Source organism: Ceratotherium simum, chromosome 2 (genome assembly GCF_057802395.1).
Source record: "Ceratotherium simum simum isolate JZ-2026a chromosome 2, ASM5780239v1, whole genome shotgun sequence".
NCBI lineage: Eukaryota > Metazoa > Chordata > Mammalia > Perissodactyla > Rhinocerotidae > Ceratotherium > Ceratotherium simum.
Genome location: NC_141901.1, coordinates 24,579,533 through 24,600,326, shown reverse-complemented (window position 1 = coordinate 24,600,326; position 20,794 = coordinate 24,579,533). Strand labels below are relative to the sequence as shown.

The window sequence follows — 20,794 nt, the reverse complement described above, 5'->3', positions numbered from 1 at the left end:
ATTTATAATTCACTGTCTTCTCAATTGGTTATTGATTCTTCCTCTATAATATTAAACTGAAGATGTGTATTGCCTGTGCTAAAGCAAAATTAGCACCTTATTTTCTAACAGTGCAAAGGAGAAATATTTGTAATTGGAAGCCTTACCAAGATATTGATTTCTTTTAGGTCCTGGGCAGGTAGGCCAGTATTGAACATAGGTTTTTTCTAAGAACCTTTAAAGCAGAGGATCTTTATTTCCTAAATTCTTCTGATATAAAAATGCTTCACTGATCTTCTTTGGGGTCTCCCTGTTAGCACTAGTACTCCATTTTTAAAGTAATATAAAATTTTTATTCGAGAACATTTGTTTTATGAATGAGTTCTGAGCAAGATGAAGTGAACTTTTAATCACTCAGCATATTTGTGTCAGAGTTAGATTTATGATTTGGAGTCATTACTCAGTTAAAGTTATAATCTGTAATTAGCAGTTTTGAGGAATTACTATGGAATATCAAGAATTGGTTAGACTCTGTGTACTCTTTTTTGCCTCTCTATTGGAAATTCATTTTAGTCCCCCACTACACAAGCTATGTATACAACGTTTTTGAAAACATTTTTTTTTTTTAACTGTGGCCACGTTAGCATAGCACTGCCTTTCTGATCATTATTTCCCAATTTGAGGGAGGAAAATAAATTGGGGCACGATAACTGAGACTTGGATATAAAAGTCAATTGGGCGAATTAATCTATTACTTTACTGATTTTGTTCTCCTGCTAAAACCTCCAGAAAAACTGAAATTAGACAATATGTTATCTTAAGTTTTCGACATACATTTGTGCTTCCAGTGAATAAACCAGCCTAAATTTGAATCCAAAGTGAAAATAAAATAGCAAATGTAACAATGAAATGCTTTTCAGGTGTATTTAATTTTCACAGCCATATTTCCTTCATAGGAAATTTCTGTCATTCATGTAGGAAAAGTAAAAATAACTCAGCTTTTACCTAGCTACCAGAGACCCTGCACTGATTTTGGTATTTCATATATTTTGATATTCTGTTTTTAATTTGAACCACCTGGATGACCTTACACATAATGTATTTTGATATTTTGAGAACTGCTGTTTTTAAGATCTAGAAAAGTAGCTTCTCCTGTGGAATAGGAATGACTATTTTAGGATATAATACTTGCTGTGAGTCATGAGTGAGTCTCAGTTTTCATGGTTTTCTAAAATAAACTCATTTAAAGACTATGCAATGAGAAATGTCATATTCTTAACTACCCTATTTCTTTTATAACGGCTTTATTATTTTTGTAAAAGCTTATAGACTTACTGTTAAAAACAAGTCAAAAGAGAATCTTATAAAGACTGAGAAAACTTCTCTTAAAATTTTGAGCATCTTCTTGTATTTTCCCATTAGTGGGACCGTGTAACATAGGCTGTTCTGTAAACTATTGTTTTTAGTTTAATAGAATATTACAAATAGCATATTTTCTGAAAGAAAAAAATTAAAATCAATTTAGAATTGTTTCTGAATAAAGTCTTTATTTCTGGAAATACTGAATCAAATCATCTTAAACCTTGATTATAAAAATTCCTTATATTAAAAGCAGAGGAAATAATCTAAGAGTACTAGTATTTAATTTTAGGGAGGTTACACATGGATCTCTCAGAAAATTTGATTAAAGGAATACATTATCTTCTCAGAAAATATCATATACAATATTTTGTATATAATTTCAGAGTTCTTGGATTCCCCACCACCACCCTGAAGCCCATCTATAGTCTGATGGTGGAGGGAAGTGGGGTGTTTGTAGACCTTAGGCCCTGCTCTAGAGACTTGAGTATACTTGTTAAAGTAAAGTAGGTAATTCTTTTCCCTAACACAGTAGCAGGTGTTTCTTAGGGGTTACAGGTAAGAGTGCTATAAGATGGAACCTCATCGCAGCTGTCAATACTGAAAATAGCTATAGCCCTCCATTCCATCTATAAAGATCTGCTTAATACTTCTTGTTCCCTGTAAGTCCCAAATGAGAAACAAAGATCCTTCTAAAAAAACCGTTTTATTTAAAGAATAGCAGGTTTTGTATTCAAATTGCATTAAGCAGATGACACAAATATTCCATTTATTCTCCAAGGAGACTTTATTTTTCAGTATTCTGTTTCCTAAAGTCCAAGATTCTACATTCCAAGGACTCCATATAACATGTTCCATTAGCTCATCTTCATTCCTTGTTCTTTTCTACTTTATCAGAAGTGGTTTTTAAATACCAAAGATAACCTAGTTAATTTTTTTGAAATAAAAATTGAAGAGCATATTTTAACCCTTCTATAATGCAATAGTTGTGGATATATTCACATTTGAAAAGCAATTGAGTAAACCATGAAAATATATATGCTCCTCAAAGTTTTAGATAGTATTCTAGGGTTTTTCTTAAAATAATGTATGTTTGTATATTAGAATTTATTATCAGACTGGTAGGGTGCATATATTCAAATTTTCTAAAATGTGATGATGTCTGCAATTTTTCCCACCTTTTTCAATTTTAATGAAGTCATAGATCCTTAACCAAGTCAATGGTTACAATGCTATATTTAGTTACAATTACAATATTTAGTTACAATGCTACCAATCATGTGTTAATAAATGTTTCTATTGTTACTTTATAATAGCTTGATCCTCTAAAGTTTCAAATAAAAGCTGATTTTAGACTCTTAATTATTAATGTTCTAGGGGTATTGCCAAAAAAAGCTACATGTCCTATATTCTGTGCCAGTTTCTTAAATTAGAATCTTGGATTGCATCCTGAACGTGTCACTGTAGTGGTATTGCTGGGTTGCTATGATACAGTGCTTGTTCTATAATTTGTAGTGTGAATCCTATATGAGATCCTACTTTAGATTTCAAATATGTGAGCAGCAGTAATTGGGAATATGGTACCTTTTTCCTTTCAGGAAAATTATACCTATAAAACTGTTATTTCTGTTGCAAATTGTGATAACCTGGTACTTCAAACTATTTACTTTTTAGGTGTAAAATAGAGGATTAACAATGAACAACTTGAAATAATTTGGTTATCCCTAAAGTAGTTTAGTTTATCACATTGACTTTTATGAAAATGGGCAAGAAGAGGAAGGCTTTATGATAATGAATATATTAAAATGTCATTGTTCTTCTACTTGGTGTTTGAGGTCTTGAGGGAAGTGAATATAGACTAGATTTTCTGATAAGATGCATTTGCGACAGTACCAGCAAAACTACATTACAAGGGAAAACTCCGAATTATCTTACGCTACTGATTTTTTTTTTAATTCAGTGAACTGTTCTTTTTTTTTTTTCCCCCCCAAAGCCCCAGTAGATAGTTGTATGTCATAGCTGCACATCCTTCTAGTTGCTGTATGTGGGACGCGGCCTCAGCATGGCCCGAGAAGCAGTGTGTCGGTGCGCCCCGGGGATCCGAACCCGGGCCACCAGCAGCGGAGCATGTGCAGTTAACCGCTAAGCCGCGGGGCTGGCCCAAGTGAACTGTTCTTAAAACCAACCCTACATAGCCATTTGATAAAATATTATTATTACCTCTTTCTCATTTTATGTGGTAGTTTTTGGGTTTTCATTTACATGTTCCATGAAAATTTCTATCCATCTAATTTAGTATTATAAATTGGTACAGGTAGCATAAAAACAAAACAAGGGTGTCACAGGCGTGTGTTGTGTACACATTTGTGGTGGAATGAAGTTTATGTGATTCTTTGTTAGTAGCATTTGATTTTTAAGCCACAATTGATCTGTAAACTTTTACTGTCTTTCAGTAATGTCTTGGGTATTTGATATGAGAGCATTTTAGAGACCAGGACTGGATTAAATTTTTTCAACAGCTTTATTGAGATACAATTCACATAACATAAAATTTACCAATTTAAAGTATACAATTCAATGGCTTTTAATGTAGATCTGTGCAACCATCACTACAGTCGATCTTAGAATATTTTCATCATCTCAAAAAGAAATGCTCTACTCTTTATTACCTCCCCATCTCCTTATCCCATCCTTCCCTTGCCCTAAGCAACCACTAATCTACTTTCTATCTCTGTCGATTTCCCTATTCTAGACATTTTATATGAATGGAATCATATAGTATATGGTCTTTTGTAACTGGCTTTTCACTTGGCATAATGTTTTCAAAGTTCTGTTAACCTTAAATAAATAGATAGCCAATTATTTCTCCAGCAAAAATAAGTTTATTCAGGATCAGCAAAGAATTGCAATTCGGGGTCTGCAACCATGGTAAGCCATGTGCAAGTCCTCAGCAACAAAGGGAGGAGAAACTCTCCTAGAGGGGAAGAGGAAATTGGGAGCACTATTGTAAAGGACAAGTCCGTTGGAGGACACTGGGAGTTCGAAGTGTAGTGGCTTTTCATTGGCTGAGTTGTGACAGTCTCTCATTGGCTGAGCTTCTTACCAGTCAGGAAGAGGAAGTCTTTCTTCTTCCTTTTGGGCTCTGCTTTGGAAGTAGAGCATGAGAGCTTACCCTTTTGGCCTCCTGACTCTATTTTAATGAGGTTTCTGTTTATTAATTTCCACAGTTCATCCATGTTGTAGCATGTATCGGTACTTCATTTCTTTTATGGCTGAATAATATTCCATTGTGTGGCTTTAGCACCACATTTTATTTGTCTGTTTGTCAGCTGATGGACATTTGGGTGTCCACCTTTTGGTTATTATGAATAATGTTGCTATAAACATTTGTGTACAAGTTTTTATGTGGACATATGTTTTCATTTCTCTTGGGTATATACCTAGGAGTGGAATTGCTGGGTCATATGGTAATTCAGTGTTTAATTGCTTGAGGAACTGCCATGCCGTTTTCCACTGTGGCCACACCATTTTACATTCCCACCACCAGTTTATGAGGGTTCTAATTATCTTCACATCCTCACCAACACTTGTTATTCTGTTTTGTGTGTGTGTGTGTGAGGAAGATTAGCCCTGAGCTAACATCCGTTGCCAATCCTCCTCTTTTTGCTGAGGAAGATTGGCCCTGGGCTAACATCCATGCCTGTTTTCCTCTACTTTATGTGGGATGCCTGCCACAGCATGGCTTGATGAGGGGTGCGTAGGTCCATGCTCGGGATCCAAACCTGTGACCCCCGGGCCGCCAAAGTGGAGTGTGTGAACTTAACCACTATGCCACTGGGCCGGCTCCTATTCTGACTTTTTTATTATAGCCATCCTAATGGATATGAAGTGGTATCTTTTTGTTGTTACGATTTGCATTTATCTAGTGACTAATGATATCAAGCATCTTTGAATGTTTTTATTGGCCATTTGGTATATCTTTCTTGGAGAAATGGCTCTTCAGATTCTTTGCCCATTTTTTATCATTGAGTTGTAAGAATTCTTTATATATTCTTCATACAAGTCTCTTTGTCTTTTCACTTTCTTAATGGTGTCCCTTGAAGCACAAATGTTTTTAATTTTGATAAAAAGTCCCAGTTATCGTTTTTTTCTTATTGCTCATACTTTTGGTGTCATATCTAAGAATCCTTTCCCAAATCTGAGGTCTTTAAGATTTACTCTTATGTTTTCTTCTAAGAATTTTATAGTTTAGCCCTCACATTTAGGTCTTTGACCCATTTTAAGTTAATTTTTGTATGAGATGTGATGTAAGAGTTTAGATTCATTCTTTTGCATGTGGCTCTTCATTTGTCCCAGCACCATTTGTTGAAAAGACTATGCTTTCCCAATAAATGGTCTTGGTACCCTTACTGGAAATCAGTTGGCACATGGTTTTTTCCTGGATTCTTGATTCTGTTCAATTGATTTGTATGACTATTCTTTTTTTAGTACCACACTGTCTTGATTACTGTTGCTTTGTAGTTTTGAAATGGGGAAACAGGAGTCTTCCTACTTTGTTCTTCTTTTTCAAGATTGTTTTGGCTATTCTGGGTCACTTGCAATTACAAAGCTTAGGTTATTGATTTGATATTTTTGTTCTTTCTTATATAGGCATTTATAGCTATAAATTTCCCTCCAAATACTGCTTTAGCCACATCCCATATGCTTTGGTTTGTTATGTCTTCATTTTCATTTGTCTCAAAGTGTGTTCTGATTTTCCTTTTGATTTCTTCTTTGATCCATTAGTTAGGAGTGTGTTGTTTAATTTCCACATATTTGTGAGTTTCCCAAATTTTTTTCTGTTATTAATTTATAATTTTATTCCATTGTGGTCAGAGAACATACTCTGTGTTATTTCTATGTTTTTAAATTTTTTGAGGTTTGTTTTAGAACCTGGCGTGTGGTCTATCCTAGAGAATGTTCCATGTGCACTTGAGAATATACATTCTGCTGTTGTTAGGTGGAGTTTTCTATAATAAATATAAATTCTGTAGTATTCTATAGAAGTCTGTTAGGTCTAGTTTGTTTACAGTGTTGTTCAAGTCTTTTATTCCTTATTGATTTTCTGCCTAGTTGTTCTATCCATTATTGAAAGTGAGATATTGAGGTTTCCAACTATTGTTATTGAATTGTCTATTTCTATCTTCATTTTTGTCAGTTTTTGCTTCATGTATTTTGGTACTGTGTTAGTGGGTGCACTTATCTTTATAATCGTTACGTCTTCCTGATGAATTGACCCTTTTATCCTTATAAAATGACCCTCTTTATCTCTAATAAAATTTTTTTTTGTTTTAAATCTGTTATCTGGTATTAGTATAGCCACTCCAGCTCACTTGTGGTTGTTTGCATGATATATCACTTTATATCCTTTTACTTTCAATCTGTTTGTATCTTTGAATCTAAAGTTTATCTTTTGGAGACAGCATATAGTTGGGTCATTTTTTAAAATCCAGTCTGACAGTCTGTGCGTTTTTATTGGATTGTTTAATCTATTTACATTTAACATTATTGATATAGTTGGATTTATGTCTGCCATTTTACTTTTTGTTTTCTGTGTGTCTCATGTCTTTCTCTTTTGCAGGGGAAGATTTGCCCTAAGCTAACATCTGTTGCCAATCTTACTCCTCCCACCCTGCCCCCCAAGCCCTAGTACATAGTTGTAAATTCTTCTAGTTCTTGTATGTGAGCTGCTACCACAGCACGGTTACTGACAGATGAGTGGTGTGGTTCCACGCCCAGGAACCGAACCCAGGCCACTGAAGCAGAGCACACTGAACTTTAACTACTAGGCCATCAGGGCTGTCTCGTGTCTCATGTGTTTTTGTTCTGTATTTTTCCTTTATTGCTTTCTTCAGTATTAAGTGACTGTTTTCCAAGGCAGCATTTAAGTTTGTTCAATGCTTTTTTTTCACTACATCTTTTTGAGTTTATTTTTAGTGGTTGCTCTTGGGCTTATCATATACATATTAACATATTAGAATCAACTTCATATTTATACTAGCTTAGTTCCAATGAGATATAGATGCATTATTTCTTTGTTCCTCTGTTTCCTTCTCCCCCTTTTTGTGGTGTTATTGTTATACAGTTACATTTATTGATGTTACAAACACAACAATATTTTGTTATAATTATTACTTTACCATCAGTAGTTATTTCTTTAGCCCAGTACAGCTTTGCTCCCATCCACCTCCTTTGTGCTGTTATTGGCAAGTATATTACAAATATATTGCATTTCTTTGTGGTAATGTCAACAATACATATATACATATTACTTTATACAGTGATCTTTTTTCAATCAGTTAAGAGAAGAAAGAAAAAATATGTATTTATACTGTCTTTTATAATTACATGATTACCTTTACTGGTGCTCTTTGTTTTTTTGTATGGATTTGAATTACTTTGTCTAGTCACTTGATTTTGGGCTGAAGGAATTCCTTTGGTGTTTCTTGTAAGGCAGGATGGCTAGCAATAAATTCTCTCAGTTTTTGTTTATCTGGGAATGACTTTATTTTGCCTTCAGTTTTGAAAGATAGCTTTGCTGGATATAGGATTTTTGGTTGACAGTTTTTTTCTTTGAGCAGTTTGAATATGTTATTCTGCTGTTTTCTGGCCTCTGTTGTTTCTTCTGAGAAGTCAACTGTTAATCTTATCCTTTGTAAGTGACCAGAATTTTTCTCTTGCTGCTTTCAAGATTTTCTCCTTGTCCTTGACTTTCAGCACTTTTACTATGTGTCTGTTTGTGGATCTCCTTGCATTTTTCCTTCTTGGAGTTTGTTGAGCTTCCTGGATGTGTAGGTTAGTGTTATTCAATAAATTTGGGAAGTTTTCAGTCATTATTTCTTCAAATATTTTTTCTGCTCCTTTCTCTCTTCTCCTTTTGGTACTCCCATTATATGCATTTGGTAAACTGTATGGTGTCCTACAGATGTCTGAAGCTCTGTCATTTATCTTCATCTTTTTTTCCTCTCTGTTCTTCAGATTTCATGATTTCTATGGATCTATCTTCTAAGTTCTCTAATTCTTTCTTCTGCCAGTTCACATCTACTGTTGAGTTCTTCTAGTGAGTTTTTCATTTCATTATGATACTTTTCAATACAGAATTTTCATTTGTTTCTCTTTTTTTGGGTAAATTCTGTCTATTGATATCTTCTATTTGATGTGACATTGGCACATCTTCTTTACTTCTTTAGTCGTGGTTTTCTTTAGTTCTTTGAATATATTTATAATGGCTACTTTGAAGTCATTTTCTGTTAAACCAACATCTGGTTACTCTCACAGGTAGCTTCTGTTGCCCCCTTTTTTTTTTTCTTAGCATATGGTCATACTTTACTGTTGCTTTGTATATCATAATTTTTTTGTGGTAAACTGGACGTTTAGATAATATATTGTAGCAACTCGGGTTACTGGTTCCACCCCTTGGAGCTTGTTATTGTTATTTGTTTGTTTATTTGTTTAGTGACCAGATGAAGTTTCCACCCACTACAGTGTTAAGCCTCTAATGTTGTTCCTCAGAGAGGCACAGCTTTGGGTATGCCAGTAGTCACCCTGAGATGACAGTGGTTTTGGCAGGACTCTTTGTCTTTTCTTGACCACACTCCCAAGTTTAAATTTCAGTGACTTCCAGCTGATTGCTTAATTGTTTTCACAATGCCCTGGGGCATAAATTGTTCTACAGACTAATCCAATCAAATTCAGGCTCCTTTGAAGGAATAGTTACTGAGGTTAGTGTTTGATATTTGTTCTGACACCAGGAGTCCTCCTCCAAGCTGTTTCTTTACCTGGTCTTCTCCTGCAAACTAGCTAGCTAACACCTATGTCCTCATTGAATCTACAAATCTCCCCATTGCCTCTCACCACAATCCATACTGTTTTTAAAAGCACTCTTGTTTGAACTTTTCCATACTCTGTTGCAAATGAAGTCGGTTCCTTTGGGAGGAGACATAACGGCTGTTTTATGGCTTCTCCCTCCAGGCAGAATCTCTAACCCAGGGCTCTGGAGCTTGGGGTGGGGACAGTGGCATGCTTTTGTCTGAGTAACGGCCACTTTAGGAGCTGAGCATGCAATGGAGAGGGAGCAGATCTTTTTGGCTCAGATCTTTTTGGCTTACCTCTTCCAGCATGGAACCACTGCCTTACCAGCCAGGACTAGGGTAATTGGGGCCCCAGTATTCTCAGTGGTGCTGCATCAAAGGTAGAGCCTTTATCCCAGAAGTGGAGGTTGGGCAGAAGAAGGGAACCCCTCTTCTCAACCGCACTGGCCTGGAATTTAGCCTTAAGCAACAACAGTTAGCTGTGGGCAGGATGAGAAATGCCAGCATCCTGTTGCTCACCTGAAGAAAGCTGTCTGACCAGAAGCTGGAGGTAGAGGGGGGATCCCTGTGTTCTTGGCTGCATCTCTCTGGAGTGCAGTTTCTGCCTAGCTGAGCTGGGAGGAGAGAGGGAGGTAGCTGTCTTGGTTCAAATACTACCGACTCTTGCTTTTCTTACCAAATTTTTATAGATATTTTTGGATAGATGTTTCCTCATTTGCTGTTTATCTTAGGACCATTTCCAGAAGCTTTAAAAAGTTGTTTTAAAAATATTTTTCATCAGTTTCATTGGGGAGCAGATCTGTAGAGCTCTTTATCTTGTCTTGCTAGGAGTCGATCTTCTTGTGGACTAAAATTTTAGCTGCTTTTTGTAGTAATAATTAGTACTTTACTCTTATCTAGGAATTCATAGCTTTCAGGGATATAATCATGCCAATAAAGTTGGAAACTTAGAGGAATTGGGAAAATCTCTTGAAATAAACAGCTTTCTGAAACTGACACAAGAAGAAACAAAAATCTGAATAAGTCTTATATCTATTTAATTGAATCCTAGTTGAAAACCCTGACAAGGACATTACAAGAAATGAAGATTATAGACCAATATCCTGTATGAACGTAGATGCAAAAATCTTATACAAAATATTAACAAGTTGAATTTAGCAAGGTATAGATAGATGATTCATCATGATCATGTGTGATTTATGCCAGAAATCTAAGGCTGGTTTTACATTTAAAAATGATTTGCCACTTAAATAGAATAAAAGAGAAAAGTTATATCGTCAGTTCATTTCTCCCTCGTACTTTCCGTGCAAATTCTAGCCACGTCAATAGCCCTCATCTCTGCTCTCTGTTTAGCTCAGTTAGGCTGCTTGCTGTTTTGAGGCTTCTCCTATGCTGCAATCTGGAAAGTGCTGACAGAGCTGTTGTGATTGTGGAGCTGTCTCTGTTTTCCTTCTCTCAAGGATCACAATCCCATATTCCCTGTTTTCCAACATTTGAAAACAGTTATTTCATATATTTTGTCTAATTTTTAGTAGTTTACAGTGGGAGGGCTAGTCTGCTGGCAGCAGAAGTCTTGCCTACATTTTTTGTTATCCTTATCCAATGGGTATGAAATGATGTATGGCATTTCATACATAAATTTATATATACAGTTTATACATATTTACATTTTTCTACTTACTAGTGTGGTTGAATACCTTTTCATATGCTTATTGGTCATTTATGTTTATGTGCCCTTTCTTCTATAGATTTATTTGCCTTTTTCTTATTGATTTATAGATGTTCTTTTGTGCATTCTGAATACCAATCCAGAGTTGGTTATAAAACTCGAAATGTTTTACAGTTCTCCTATTCACATTTAGTTTTTTAGTTCTCTTGGAATTAATTTTTGTAAATAGTGTGAGAGAGATCTAATTTATTTTCATATGAATAGCTAGTGGTCCTAGGATAATATATTGAATTTTAAAAATTGCCCACTGAATTTTTTTTAAAAACACCAACTCTATTATACATTAACTTTCTGTATAGGTACACTGGCATGTTTCTAGGTGTCTTATTTTTTTTTTCCAGTGGTCTTTTTGTCTATTCCTGTACAATACTATGTAGTTTTAATTACTGCATGTGATGAGGTGACTCTTCTCATCTTCATCTCTTTAAAAATCATGTTGGCTATTCTTGGCTCTTTATTTTTCCAGATGAATTTTAAGAGCAATTCTTCAAGTTCCAACAAAACACCCTCTGATGCAATTCAAATTGCATTTCCTGTATAGATTCATTGGGGAGGACATTGAGTCTTCCCATTCATGAATATGGTATATCTCTGTTATTTGTGTGTATCATATAATTCATAAAAATTTTATAATTTTCTTCTTAAAAGTCTTGAGTGTCTTTTGTTAGACCTCTCAAATTACTTGCGCCTCAAACCCAGTCACTATATTTTGAAGAAGTTCAGGCCACATGAAAGGTCACATGTGGGGGTTCTGGCGCTAGCCCCCCAAGCTAATACTTCAGCCAAAAGCCAGAATCAACTGCCAGACATATAAGTGATTTAGTCTTCACAGGATTCCAGCCTCTGGCTTTCTAGTTTTCTAGCTGAGGCCTTAGACATTATTGAGCAGAGATATGTTGTCCCTGCTGTGTCCTGCCTGATTCTCTGACCCAAAGATAATAATTATTGTTGTTTTAAGCCACTAGATTTGGGATAATTTGTTACTAAGCAATAGAAAATTAATACACCAAACATCATTCTGATTATGATTTGGCTTCTCCTGTAGGTCTGCCTAAGGAACATTTATTAGAATATTCTAATACAGCACATGGGTGAATAATTTCTCATCCTAAATTAATAAATTGGCATTTATTACTGTGTCATGAGCTTGCTTAATTTATATTTGTATGTGTATGATAAAAAGAAACCATGTATCTGAGTGTATAAGGCAGAGGAATAGACTCAGACATTCAAAATTCATCATGGGACCAGCCCGGTGGCATAGTGGTTAAGTTCATGTGCTCCACTTCGGTGGACCGGGGTTTGCAGGTTCAGATCTCGGGCACAGACCTACACACCGCTCATCCAGCCATGTGGTGGCAGTGTCCCACATACAAAATAGAGGAAGATTGGCACAGATGTTAGCTCAGGGACAATCTTTCTCAAGCAAAAAGAGAAAGATTGGCAACAGATGTTAGCTCAGGGACAATCTTCCTCACCAAAAAAAAAAAAAAAGAAGGAAAGAAAGAAAATTCATCAAGAATACAATGCTTCTTGGGAAGCTTAAAGATTTCTTGATTTAGTGGTAGTCTTCCCAAATAGGTTTCATAAACTGACACCAAAGAATACAACATAAAATTTCCTTACAACGTTTTCCTCAAGATTCTAATTTACTTCAAAAAATTCTTACAAAAGTTTCCTAACATCGAATGAATCACTGTAATCAGCCAGGCTGTATACTCAACTGCATAGGTGTTGTTTTTCTCAAATAGTTTATTCTGTGAACCTCGAGGGCTCTTGTGACTCTGGATCTTTTCAGGAAGTATCAATCTTAGAAGTCATATAACCTTTTATGACCTAGACCTGGAAGTCATCACTTCCGTAATACTGACTCTGTTCCCTAGAAGCAAGTCACTAAGTCCAGTCCGCATTCACAGGACGAAAAATAAACTCCACCTTTTGAAGAGAGGAATGTCAAATAATTTGTGGACACATTTTAAAACTACTATACTCGATAAGCGTGGAATTAGAACAAGAGAAGTTTTGTAAGTATTTAATGGTATTAGGTTAAAATAGTCAGCCCTGGTGGTCTAGTGGTTAAGATCTGGGGCTCTTGCTGCCGTAGCCCAGGTTCATTTCCTGGTCAGGGAACCACATCACCCATCTGTCAGTTGTCATCCTGTGGCAGCTGCATGTTGCTGAAAGCTATGCCACTGGTATTTGAAATACCAGCAGGGTCACCCATGGTGGACAGGTTTCAGCAGAGCTTCCAGACTAAGATAGACTAGGAAAAGGGACCTGGCTACTCACTTGCAAAAAAATTGTCCATGAGAACACTATAAATAGCAGTGGAGCATTGTCTGATACACCACCGGAAGGTGAAAGGATGATGCAAAAAGACTGGGCAGGGTTCCACTCCGCCTTACACAGGGTCGCTAGGAGTTGGAATCGACTGCACAGCACTAACAACTAAATTAGGCTAAATATCCTGGTTCTCTATCTCACAACAGAGGATATAGTCATGTTTAATGGTCCTGGTAGACTTGAAATCCTTTGGCTGAAGTTTTTTTCTCATTGGTTAGTGTTTGGATGGGCACTATCTTTATTTGCTTCTGAAGAGGATGAAGAGTAATGATGGGAGAGTGCATTCCAACTAGCACTTGTACAAACAGGCGATTCAGGGACCTTGAGATATCAATATGAATGGAACATGGGGTACAAAAGGGAGAGTAACGGGAAATGAAGTTGGAAAGGTAGTGCCCCTCAGTTTCTCCTCTTCTCCTTTCACCCTCCACTTTAGTCATCTTTACATTACATTTTTAAGGTTGGTAACATTTTCTATAGCCATAATTAAGTTTTCTGTAAATTGTATGTTAATTCTAAAGGTTGCAAGTCAGTGAACGAGGTTTATATTGTGTGACTATATAAGCTGCAGAGCCACAGAATATAATTACATTTCCTTTCTTATATAATTTTTATATATTATGTATATATAATTATATATATACTATTTATATACTAAAAATACTAATTTTTTAAGTATCTCCTGGAGTTTCTAATTGTGTCTCATTTTCTTTTCTTGTACTCTCAGTTTTTTCCTCCATATCTCCACGTAATAAGATATCCTGTTGTTCCACCTCTAGAGACCACTCTTATGGGGCCTTTTTCCTCCACCTCCAAATGGCCCAGTTGCTTCTCTAGGCCATTACCCATTATCTTCTGGCATCACTCTTGCTGATAAGAAATCTGATGGATATCTACCTCTGGTTTTTTTGTGAGTGAACTTTTTTTTTTTTTTCCTTCAATCTGAAAGCTTTTAGTCTTTTCTCCTGGGCATTTGAAATTTCACAGTGATATGCTATATTATCCCTTTGTTTGAGGTCATTTTTTTCTGTTTATTTAGTTTTCTTTCATGTTACAGGCTTTCCTTGAATGTCTAGTGATCCTTTATTTTCTATTAATATATATGAGTGAAAAAAAATCACTTCAGAAGTTGGATGGGGTTTATTGACTGTCTGAACTAGTTAAAAACTAAGATGTATGAATCTTTCTCTGGGACTATTCAGTTTTTTTAGGGAAGAACCTTCCAGGTTTTTTTTTTTTTTGCCTGGAGCATAAATGCTTGACTGTCTTTTTGAGTGGGGTGGTAGACCATTCAGCACATATAGATTTGTATAATGCCCCTATTTTCAGCTCATGTCTTAATCCCATCCTCTATTTCACTAGGCATTTCTAATCTGGAGTTCTGTAGGAACTTTTTCTGTAATTCCCTTTCTGTTTATCCTAGGATATGACTTCCTCTGTTTTGGTTTTGTCATGTAACACTTCTTCCTGTACTTTGAGTTTTCCAGAAATTTGTTGAAGTCTCTTGCCGAAGGGCCCATTTTTCTATTCTCTTTGTTATTGTAGGTTAATATCTTTTTTTTTTTTTTTGGTTTACTTTTATTTTTTGAGTGAAGGGGAGGAGACTTGCCATTTGTAACTAATATGCATTGTGAATCTCTAAATAGGTAAGGATTTAGAATATAGCTATTAAAGGAACAGTTGATATTTCAAAGATAGTAGTCTTATGCTTGTTCTTGCATTCTAGGTGATTTGAGTCCCAGTTTCATTACAGATTTTCTTTGTGATTTTAGGCATGTTATGTAGTGTGGGATCTTGTAGTACTTTACATATGTACAGCAATGGCTTTCAAACTTTTTTTGACTGCAAACTATAGTAAGGAACACATTTTACTTTACAACTCAGTACTCATATACAGTTTAATGAAATAATACTCACATGCAACTTGCTGTTTTATATATATTTTAAAATTCTGTTTGTGACCCACTAAAATGATCTTACTTCTCACCAGTGGGTTGCAAACCACACTTTAGAAAACAGTTCTCTAGAGCAGTATTTCTTAAAGTGTGAGCCAGATAGATCTTCAAGTTGGATGCTGAAAAAAACTTAAGAATTTAGAGATAAGTAGGGAACACCTGGCAAGGCTTTTGTGAGTCTTAAAAGTTGTGTTAATAATTTTCCCAGGGTGAAATGTCTCACTTCTCTAGAGTTGTCTTGATTCTTTCTCTGCCTAAGACCATGCAGGGATTTCTACAGTGGTGAGAATTTTTTAGTGAGATCAGATATCAGTCATAATAAAATGGAAGACAGTTAAGATGTGCTTAAAAAACTCATCTTCTGGTCAAATTTAAACTAATTATATATTTTGCAAGGCAAGGCACGTCTGTTGTTTGGACAATTCCTTGATTGTGCGGTTTTTCTTGTATCTTTCATAATTTTCATGCAGAGCTTTTTATTTTGAGGATTTAGTAATATTTTCTAGAAGAGCACTTGTAGTAAATCCTTAGCTCTGATGTTGTTATTAAGAGGCAAATGTAGATTAGTATTTCAGGTCATTACATAATATTCATAAGTTGTAATCGAGTTTCCTTGAGGCAACATAAATACTTAAGGCATTTAAAATTGGTAAATATGATGCACTATGATAATGATTAGTAGTCTGAATTGCTCCCAGGTAAGTACTTAGGGAGGTCAAAATATACTAATAGGTTTATGTGTAGGACTGGGTTTTTCTCTTCATTTAAATAGCAGTCACTGGGATGTTAAATACTCATCTTTTATTTGCTCCTGATTCGTTTACACACTTTGGAAGAAATTAATATCTGTTTGAAATATATAACGTCATCATTTCAAGAAAACCTGGTTTAAACTGCTCCAGCAATAATTTGAGGTCTCTTGTGTGGTAATTAATTTCAAGGTGACTGAGCAAATACTGTGTAGTACTTGGGTCATGATGCAAAACAATTACACTGTGAGCATCCACCGTTCCAATCACTGTATGATGTACAGTCATGTGCTGCATAACGATGTTTCGGTCACCGATGGACCGCATGCACAACGGTGGTCCCGTAAGATCAGTACCATGTAGCCTAGGTGTGTAGTAGGCTATACCATCTAGGTTCGTGTAAGTACACTCTGTGATGTTTGTAGAAGGACAAAATCGCCTAAGGATGCATTTCTCAGAACATATCCCTGTTGTTAAGTGACGCATGCTTGTAGTACTATAAGGTGTTCTGAATTTTTCCTGTGACCTTGTGTATTTCCAGAGGTGTTTTTAGTTTTAAACCTCTAAGTGAAATTCTGATAGAAAACATCAGTTATTATTGCAGGGAGAATCCCAGGGAAAGAAGCTATCACCATAGGAATCAGAATGAACATTATTCACATTGAAAATGGCAAATGGATAATCAACATTAGCCCAGTAAAAAGAGCCAAGTAAAAACAATATGTGACATTACTGCCTAAATATAAGACATTGCAAGACTGAAACATCGTTGAGTATGACAGACTTCATTTGCAAACCTCCTTGTAATGGGGAAGCTAAGTATAAAGTGGCCAGTGTAGATATTGCCAGTGCTTTTTACATTTAACTAACAGAATTATTATGCATTCTTTTTCTCATAAATTGTTATTCATATTTATGAAATATAGTCTGATCTTTTTTCAACCTATTGAAGTTTATTTTCTATTTTTTCTTCTCTATTTTTTTTAATGACAAAATTCAGTGTAACTGATGTTTAAGAAAGGTGCCTAAGAGTTGGGATATATTAAACATCTACAAGTGCAAAATATTTCATAATTTTTTTAATGATGAAAACTATGATCATTATCTTGTCTTGCTAAGAAAACCATTATAAAAATGTTTTTGACCTATATAAAACTATTGCATGTCTTGAACCTAGAAGTAAGCTAACCAATAGTAGATGACAGTAACTTCCTCTCTTCTCTCATTAAACCTTTTACAGTCTGGTCTACTCTTCCACAGCTGTTTTACCTTAGCTTCCAAGAACCACAAAAACAGTGGTTAAATATAGCAGTCAAATACCTTGTAATATCTGTAACTTCCCTGCTTTTAATTAATTCTGATTTTATTTTTAATTGCTCTGTTTATATTTAATCTTATAAGCACTCTCAGATTTTTTTTGATTCCAGATTATAGAGAGAATAGGCAATATATATATGGTAAATGGCAACTCCTTTTGCATTTGTTTATTGCCTAATAGTATTATCATTATATGTTTTGTATCTTGCCTTCCTAACCTGCTTCTGATCTCTTAAAGGCAGGAAATCAAGTCTAACTTTCAGAACTAATCTCAAAGGATTGTTTTGAAGGTTAAATAAATTAGCACATATGAAACACTTAGAAATGTATTTGATATGAAGGAAGCACTAATGTTAGCAGTAGTAGTATATTTTATTATGTAGCACAGCAGACTTCTCAGTAGAACATATACTTACAGGGTTAGGTAGGAAAAGATTTTTCTATTCCCTAATACCTAAAAATAATTGAGAATTAGAAACTTCTATTGTAACTCAGAGCCAGAGGAGTTGAAATGTTAACTGTTTCTAAATATTTCTAATGTTTGGGAAGATCCAGATGTGACCTATCCTACCCAAGCACTAGGTAATGCTGGGATATAGTTCTGGAGGAGAATAATTCAAATAAATCTTTAGGCCAGGAAATGGATTACTAAATGGAGAAGCTATGAAAAACATTAATTTCTTTCCGGAGAAGACTCAAGAGTTAGGTGCCTGGAAAAAGAAACTTTCTTTTTTATATGTAACATGTTCCTGAATCTACTGTTTGCCAATCCTGAAAATCATGTTGTGTCTTCTAACATGTTAGCCATAGGCTATTAGCCTGTGATGTAAGAGGAAAATGCCTTCCATTTGTATTCCACTTTGAAATCTATGCACACACCTTCATGATCATTATTTCATTTAATCCATTTAAATCTGCCATCAAAGTAGATTACTGATAAAAATGGTCATTGTTATAAATTCTTAAGCATAGATATGATGTAATAATTTACTATTTATGCTACTTTTGATACCCAGCACCAATTTTGAACTCTTCCTTGTTCTAGCCTTTTTTCAGTACATAATTTTTATTCTTCAAATTTAGAGTTTTTTCTAGCATCAAATATGTATTTGTGCAGTCCTTACATACCGTATGCTAGATGTAAAAGAAATAAAAAAGAAACCCTGCTCAGTGAATGATACTTGCCTTTGAGAAACCTAAAGTCTTTTGGTGGATGATAAAAGAAACATTCGTTAAATTCAAGCCTGAAGATAGATTCAAGCCTGAAGATAGTGCATACTCGACTGTATGATTGAGGTTGTGAGTACTACAGATGATGTGAGAGGGGAGGGGTCACTGTATCCTGACCTACCTAAGGGAAGTTTTCTGGAGAATGTGAGATTTAAGTTTATTTTTAAAGGGTGAGTAGGATTTTGAAACATAGAGGAGGAAATCTGGTAAGGTATTTCAGGTAAGAAGAATTTGAAAAAAGCCATGGCCTTTGGAGAATAGGAAGAGAGTGATTTCACATTGAGGAGCTGGTAGGGGGAGGAAGGAGAGAATAAGACTGGCGGTATAAAGTGACCACATATTGAAATGGGATGTTGTATGAATTTGCTTTTGGCATAAGGAAATAACAGCTAAAAAATATTTTAAAACTCTCCCCAAGCCACATTATAATATTAGTTATATATAAAGATTTAATCCATATTATAATAGAGATATAATATAAAGCTATATAATAAGGATATAGATATCTTTATAAATAGATAAAGATATTACTGAGCAACTAAGAGAACTATGGGGATTTCCTGTATAGTGTGAGTTGAGAAGTATTCTGATAGCTCAAATAATTACTCCTTCTCTACTATGTAATACATACCCAATCTAATAGGTTTAGCATAATTAGGAAGCTTACAAAAGCAGTGGTGTCCATCTTCTAGTTTTTCAAACTAAGTATCAGTGTTAAGCAGACATCTGTTTATTAATTGAAATTAACTAAATACCAGTATTAAGTGGGCGTCATTTATTAATTGAAATCAAATGCATATCACCATTTTAACTTTAAGGGAGAAAACCCCCTAGAGGATTTAAGGAAAAAGCCATTCAGGATACAACGGACCTGTCAGAGAATGAGCAGATTCCACTTAGAATGACTGATGGTCAGTTTGGGATGAACAAGGGTAGTGAATATATGACTTGGTAAGGTTATATGCAGTATGTGTGCCAGATGGTGCTTCATTTTCACCCCTAATAGAATGAGGTTAATTCTAGGGTAAGGATAACTGTTTAACATATTACTTGGTATTAAAAATAGTTGCAGATTTAATGGTCTTCTTTTTTAAGGATACATAACAATGTTCCCACTTAAGAACAGTTTCATTAAAGGTGATCCTGAATCAAAAACTTCATCAAAGTGATCATCAGAAATGTCATGTACTCTGTTAATATTATGTAGACTCTGATGCCAGTCTTAGGATTGTAGACCTCGGCCTTCATGTAGCAGAGAGCCACTACTGATTCTGGAATAGAGAGTATTATACAAGTTCTTTGTAAATGTAGAGCTACCATAGGAGAAGTTTCTAGTGGCATAGCCAAAAATGGGCTGCAGAAAATTCAGATTTTTAAAAAAATCTTCATATTTTTACTTTAAAAGTCATGTGAATTTTGTCATTCTTTATAATAGATCTGCATTTGTTTTATTAAAAGTTTTGTTTTAAATTATTGAGTAAAATTCACTGATCAAAAGGATGTGCTGTATTTGTCTTCTGACTTTGTCTGAATGGGTTTGGGATATCTGACCTGCTACATTTTAACAGTACCTTATCTACATCAGCTTCTAAGGACAGAAACTTGAATATAATAGCAAAGTAATTTCGCTAGCTTTCTGCCCCAGAGAATTTAAAAAGCATAGGCATCTTGGTTAGGTTATCATCTTTATGAAGATTTCTACCTGTATCTTTATATAAAGTAGATACTAGTTTTGAGTGGAAGAATACTTTTGTATATTATGAGCTAAATGTCAGTATTGAAATACATGATTTTTTAAAAATTTAATCTCAGTAGTTCAAGAAACTTAAATATTGAGCTAATGGAAGGTCCTTGTTTATAGATTTGAAAGTTCAGAATTGAAGTTTTGTTATTTTTTGAATATTGGAAACAAAAGGATTTAATACATTTGTTTGAATCAAATCAATATAATGTGCTCATATTTTTGTAATAAGTAGAAAGTAAAACAATAAACATTTATTGAATGCCTGTTATGTGCCAGGCACTGTGCTAGATACAAGAGAGGGCGGGGGGAAGGGGAGAGAGAGATAGACAAAGATAACACTTGTTTCTTGACTTCAGGGCCCTCATAGTCTAGGAGTGTTATACATGTAAAATATAATTGCCATGTAGCACAATAAATACTACAATATGCACGTAAGATACACTTGGGTAAAAGTGAATTAATTACCAACCAATTTAGCTTCAGTGCCATAAAGAAAGCTTCTAAGGGGGGAATATACATATGCTGAAACTTAATGGGGA

The 20,794-nt window shown here is 35.0% G+C and overlaps 1 protein-coding gene across 1 annotated transcript in view; it reads left to right on the top strand.

The window, feature by feature from the left end:
* Nucleotides 1–20,794, top strand: part of PPP2R5A (protein phosphatase 2 regulatory subunit B'alpha) — a 69,111-nt gene that overhangs the window by 12,074 nt on the left and 36,243 nt on the right. The gene's annotated exons all lie outside the window — the stretch shown is intronic.